The following is a 6,148-nucleotide window of genomic DNA, read 5'->3' on the forward strand; positions in this document are numbered from 1 at the left end:
TGCAGAAGTGTAGGTTAAACAACTTTGTAAATGCCATGGTCCATAAACCATGTGTACTGAGTTCTTATGATGAGCCAGACACTGTGCTCCATACTTTTAGATGAATGAACTCACTTAATTGTCACAAAATCCTAGGAACTATATGTGATATTATTATCCCCATTTTACAGATGAGGGAACTCATGCACCAAGAGTTTAATGAACTCCCCAAAGTCACAGGATTTGAACCTAGATAATCTTCCTTTGGAGTCTGCACACAATGATTAAGTGTTCTGCCCTGCTCACAACATGTGCATACAGCACGGGCTCAATAAATATTGATGAATGGCTAAACGGAAGTGGGATTAGTCATAGCATAGGGTCTGAACAAGGTGGGACGGTAGTGGTAGACATGAATAAGGAGTGCTTTTTTTCTGTGATGAGAACTGGGTGGAAGTTAGAGGTAATATGAAAATGAACTAATTTAAGCACTTCCTACTTGTGGAGTAGACAGAGGGTAAGGGGGATGAGAATGGTTATTAGGATAGAAGCAGTAGGCAATCAGTGGACAATAGAATGTAATAAGAACAGTTGATAAGGAAATGGATAAAGATTTTGATTAGTGTTACCAAAACCAAAGCGGGTTTGCCTCCTGGCAAGTTAAATCAGACTCTCTGCCAGAAGTAGTTGTCTCATAAAGTAAAGTATATTTGCAGCAAATAGGAGACCATGCAGAATAATTTCCAAAATCATGGCCTCCCCAAACAAAGGGAAGCAAGGACCTTTTATTTGGGATGGGGAATGAATATTCAAAAGGGAGAAGTGGGCATTCACTTGCGCAGACTCAGTTGGAAACATGCTTCCGCAGACACTGCAGGTTATGGTAACAAGGCCTAAGCTCCTCCTGGAGAGATCTTAGCACTAAAAATAAGGCAAAGGCCATAGGCATAGCTCTTGTGGTGAGGCTTGGTCTGGTTCAGGGTGGTTGGTGATTGCATCTCCTTAACAAAACAAAAGGGGGGTAAAAAAAACAATTTGGGAAAACAGTTAATTGCTCCCAAACCCACCCTTGAGTTCCTTAGGGCAATTAGCTGGTGACAGTAGGATGTTTTGAGGACTTTAGGGTTGAGCTTCTCTGGCAAATTAAGTGCCAGAGAAAAACAAGACAAGAATGTAGCCAGAGAATAAGGAAAATCTTCCTAATCAGGGAAACCAATGGCATATTAGTTAGAAATATACTTGGCTGCAAGCAACAGTATGTTAACAAAAATTAGCTTAAATGTTGGGATGTACTTTTCCTTACGTAACAAGATATCCAGAGTTTCACTGTTGATAGTGTTGGCTTATTTGCTCAAGGATGTCTTAGGATCTTTTTTCCTTTCTGCTTTGTCGTCTCAGAATGCTGGTTTTCATCTCTGTGCTTGTCTCACGGTCACAAGATGTCTGCTGCAGATCCAGCCATTACATCGCCATGGGAGACAGAAAGAAACAATGAAGAATAGAACCTGCTTCATCTGTCCTCTTTTATAAAGAAATCTTTTTATAACGCCACCTTTCTCAGTAAAGTTTGGTTCAGATCTCATTGGCTAGAAGCAGGTCCCAGGGTCAACTCTACCATGAATAGCTTATGCATTACCAGGGCATATATATTTCCCAGTTAAGATAGGACACTTAAATTCCACTTTATTTTGTCTCAAAACCTGCTGCGTGGTTGCCTATCAAGCGAGTTCTATAATCACAATGATTCACACCCAGAAATGTTCCAACATCATTTTTGGCCATCCTTTGTTGTTTTGCTATTATACGCCTCACGGCCTTGCTGCTGTCCTGGTTTGCCAATTTAAGTAATGTATCATTGAGTAGTTATAAGACACTTCTCTATGGAGCTTTAAGAGTTTTCAAAGATAATATTTATTGTGGCAACTCTCAGTGTGGTAATTTGGAACCGAAGTCCTGTTGGAGCTAGGAATGGAATCCAGATTCTCCAGCCTGAACTAGAACTGAGCGCACACTCTTATGGGAGACATCCCACAGTCTCTTTCTGTGGGATGAATTCTATCAAACCCCTCCTGTTCTGTGTGTGTGTATGTGTGTGTGTGTGAGAGAGAGAGAGAAATAAAGAGACAGACAGAGAGAAGGAGTGGGCCACATATAACATCTTTCTTAATAAATTCAACTCTTGAGTGTCAATGTCAGATCCAAAGTTCTTTCCTCCCTTCCTGTCCTCCAATCACTATTGGTATTTCATGGATTCATGGTTGTGATTTTTGTATAGTGTCCATATTTACCATTGTCTTTAATTCTAGTATCAATTTCAATTAGATATTTCTGAAATTGGTTAGTTTGGTCCAAAATCATTCTAGCAATGTTTTTTTTTTTTTTTTCTGGTTCTACAACTTTCAAGTTCATGAAGTTGATACAAAATGATCCAAATAAGAGCAGAAGCAAAATACTTTGAATTCTATAATCCTGGAAAATCAGGGTTTCCATTCTACCACAATTACGGATTAGTTCCCATCTCTTTACATTAAACACTTTCTTTCTTGTAAAAAGGTGTCACATTTGTAAGTGACTCTTCAGTCCCTTCCTGTTTTAGTACAGGAGTAAGATGACCACATTTAGAAAATTATTATAAAATAGTTACAACTATTTCATAGCTGCTTGCTGTTCTGTCTTCCCACCTGAAGCATTGGCTTCTTGTTGGCAAGCACTTCACAGTTTTTCTGTTTCCCACAACTCTCAGTTTGCACTTGTGTAAGCAAAGAGACAGATTGACAGGCCCCGGGGGGATAAAACTGCCTTCTGTCCTTAAATGTCTTTTGTTTTAGTCTGGGACCTGTGATAGACAAACATAAAAATGGTTCATATCACTCACCCATTTCTTCTGTTCTTGGGGAAGAGGGAACAACAATGTTAGATGCTTCCACTTAAGTCCTTCATTCCAAACTCTCCTGATTCTGCTGGGCTCCTGAACCATCAATTACACCATCTCTTTAGTATCTTCAATCTCTTCCTCCCTACTTACGCTTTTCTTTTAGACTACAAATGTTCTCGAATCTTTCTAATCCTAAAAATCCTTCCCCTGAATTTATCCTTCACTCTTTCCCATCACTGTCAATGTCTGTCACCACATTTACATGTTTCAATGACTTCTCACTCCTGTTATACCCTGGCTTTTGCTGGATTAACAACTGTCAACAAGAGGCTTGGATGGATGAAAAGGCCTGGCACAGACTCCACTTGGATAAATTTGTTCTAAAGAAAGAGAAAGGAGTCAGTGCCACTGGAATATGTGGCAAGACCAGAAATATTTACCAGCACAGACACAGGGCAAGCCTCTGGCTCCATATTATAAGAACACAATTACTGCTGCTGATGTCTATGGATGAGGGAAGGTCATATTAGACTTATGGGAAGTTTAACTGAACCCCCAGATCCAACATCGGGTAGCCTAACCTGAATCACCTCATGTGGACCAGGTTCATTTAGTCAACATCAGTTTCTCACTGGTATAGTAGGAATTCTAGAGAATGAAGTACATTCATACTCCAACAGTTATTCTCTGGACACTCAAAAATTAAAAGGCATACATTTGCACACCAAACTCACAGGGAGAACTTAAGGAGACTAGACCTTGAGTCCTTACAGCCACCCTGGGTTCTTTTATCAGAGCCCCATGAGGTATGTTATTTTAGGCTAAATAACCCAGATGTGCAGACGTGTTGCTGGGGAAGGAGGAAACCAAGGAGGAGATCAAGCCCCTTGGGAAGTGGCTGTCGTATTGTAACAGATGGCTGTCGAGTCATACAGCAGATTTAGGGGAGGATCTTTTGGAAAGGACAAGCAAAGTTAGAAACTGGGGTGCAATCGGAACACACATCATGAAAAGTTTAGCTTCTAGACTGCTTTTCCCTTGAACTGTGGGAGATTCAAAATCTTTTCTTCACATATTGTGTCTTGTTATTTTTTTGGACACTTCAGTAAAGCCTGATGTACAAGTATGACTTGTGGAATGGATAAGTGGGGAAGACACATAGAGGAGTCCAAGAGAGGTGGAGGACTCAGCGTTGTCATCAAATCCACGCCCTCCCTCTTTCCAGATACCCTCACTGAGGTGAAACTTCATGAGCAGAGCGAAATGAACACATGTCTCATTAGCATTGCTTTGGGTTTTGTGTGCCGCTCTCTCCTCTGCCAACGCGTGCTTCTAGGTATTCTACTTTATAGCCTTGGCCTGAAAGATCACCATCCTACTGACTCCCAAATCCTTACATTCAGTCCAGAGCTTATATTCGATCCAAGCTCAACTTGATCTTGCTCGTCTCCTCCTGGACGTACTCACTCAATCAGCTCCTGGCTGATTTCTTTACTTTCTCTCTATTACTCCACTGCCTTCCTCCCTAAAAACATTCATGTTTGCACAATAACTCAAGATAAACACAAGCTCTTTTTCTGCGTGTGTTTACAAATGTCACCAAATACTTTCAATTTCATCTCTACTATATTTTTCAGTTTTATTTCTTCCTCTGCATCTCACTCTCATACTGCCCCCATTCCCTCTCACTCGATTGATTCTTCCTGCCTCTGTTATCACCTCCCCAAGCCACTTTCCATCAACATTATATTTCTAACCCACAAATCAACTTAAATACAATAGAAAATAAAGTAAATACATAATAAAGTTTAGAATTTCTGTGTAGCATAGTATTTACTGAGTTTCACCAACCGGCCCATTTAGTTTCATCTTCTCTTCCTCTCCAATTCAGTAATGAGCCCTATATTCCAACACTCTGATATCTAGCTATTCTTTTAATATAATATATTCATTATTTTTTCTCCATGATTTTATGTATATTATTCCTTCTAACCAAAATACTGCTTCTTCCTTCCCCCTTTTCTCCAAATATCAAGTGCTTAATCATCCCACAAAATCAAATCCATATGTTATATCCTCAGGAAGAAGCCCCTGACTCTTACCATCAAACTTCCTCAGAAATGCCCTCCTTTTCCCCCAAGTGCTCTGTACACAGCTCTATGATAACATTTTTGGGGGATGATGTCTCAGGGGTTTTTTGACCTAGTTTTTTTGAGCTCAGGTTGTCTTTTAAAGCTGTGTCTCTATAACATAGCACAATATCTTGTACATAATAATTGCCTGATGTGTGTTGAGTAACCAAGGAGAGAGCAAATCTAGGGCCAAGTCCTGAAGTATGGTCAGTAAGAATGGAACTCAAATCACCGGTGGAGACATTTGTTGTCGAACAGAGAGAAATTGCCACCTAATTCAATCAGCAAGCATAATACACATGTATATAAGTGCTCTCTCCCTTAGGTAGTTTTTCACCAGCCCATTAGGATAGAGACAGAGAAAATCTCAACACATATCTCTAATTTTATTTAGGATTAATGTGCATTTTTCATTCCCACACAAGAACAGGATTTTTCCCTGAGGTTGCTGGTGTAAGCGTCAATGATATATTCATGACACTTACCTTCAGCAAGTAATGATTCATCTCCCTGGATCTCGCTGAGTCTGTAGCAGATCTGGAGAATTTTCTGAAGTTTCTTTTATGTCCAGCAAGACTGGCTGAGACTGGACATGAAAGCTGTCTAAATACTATAATCTATTCCCACCCCACGGAAATGCAGGCTTCACGCTCTCTCTGTTCACTGTCATGAATCATGATGCTGACAAGTAAGTCAGATTCATAACATTAAACACAAGCTGATAGGAATAACTTCTTCCTGCATCCATTGGGAAAGGGCATGGTGTTCTTCCATAGATCTGAGCTTCTCCTGCCAAGTAAATGTAAAATTAGAATAGAGCAGGGCCAGTTTCTATTTCATTTCCCTGGCATCAACAAGATTCATTTTTTGCCATGAGAAGTCCCTATCCTGTTTTCTTTAAAGCTGCTTGCTGCCTTCTGTAAATTCCATTGTGTCATTGCTCTAAAGTCTATTCATATTCTATTATTGGGTTGTTATTATCATGGCCTTTGTTATAATGAATAATAATACGCTGTAGCTACATGACATCTTTCTTCTTGGATCATCCTGCTCAGCCGCATAAAAGAAATTAATCAAGTTCCACCTTTAAGGAAAGCATTAAGCTATTTCATTGTAAAAGCGAATTGGCTTTGTTTGCTCTGTTACAATTGTGTGCAGTTTT

General features: G+C 39.8%; 1 long non-coding RNA gene across 1 annotated transcript; it reads right to left on the bottom strand.

Moving 5' to 3' along the window:
* Positions 1-722: 722 nt before the first annotated feature.
* LOC139075397 (uncharacterized) lies at positions 723-5,885 on the bottom strand. The gene is made up of 3 exons (XR_011525772.1): positions 5,472-5,885; positions 1,283-1,425; positions 723-980 (listed from the first exon to the last, which is right to left on the bottom strand). It is a non-coding gene; the product is annotated as an uncharacterized lncRNA (long non-coding RNA).
* Between the last annotated feature and the right edge of the window lie 263 nt (positions 5,886-6,148).

This window comes from Equus przewalskii, chromosome 13, assembly GCF_037783145.1.
Source record: "Equus przewalskii isolate Varuska chromosome 13, EquPr2, whole genome shotgun sequence".
In the NCBI taxonomy this organism is placed as follows: Eukaryota; Metazoa; Chordata; class Mammalia; order Perissodactyla; family Equidae; genus Equus; species Equus przewalskii.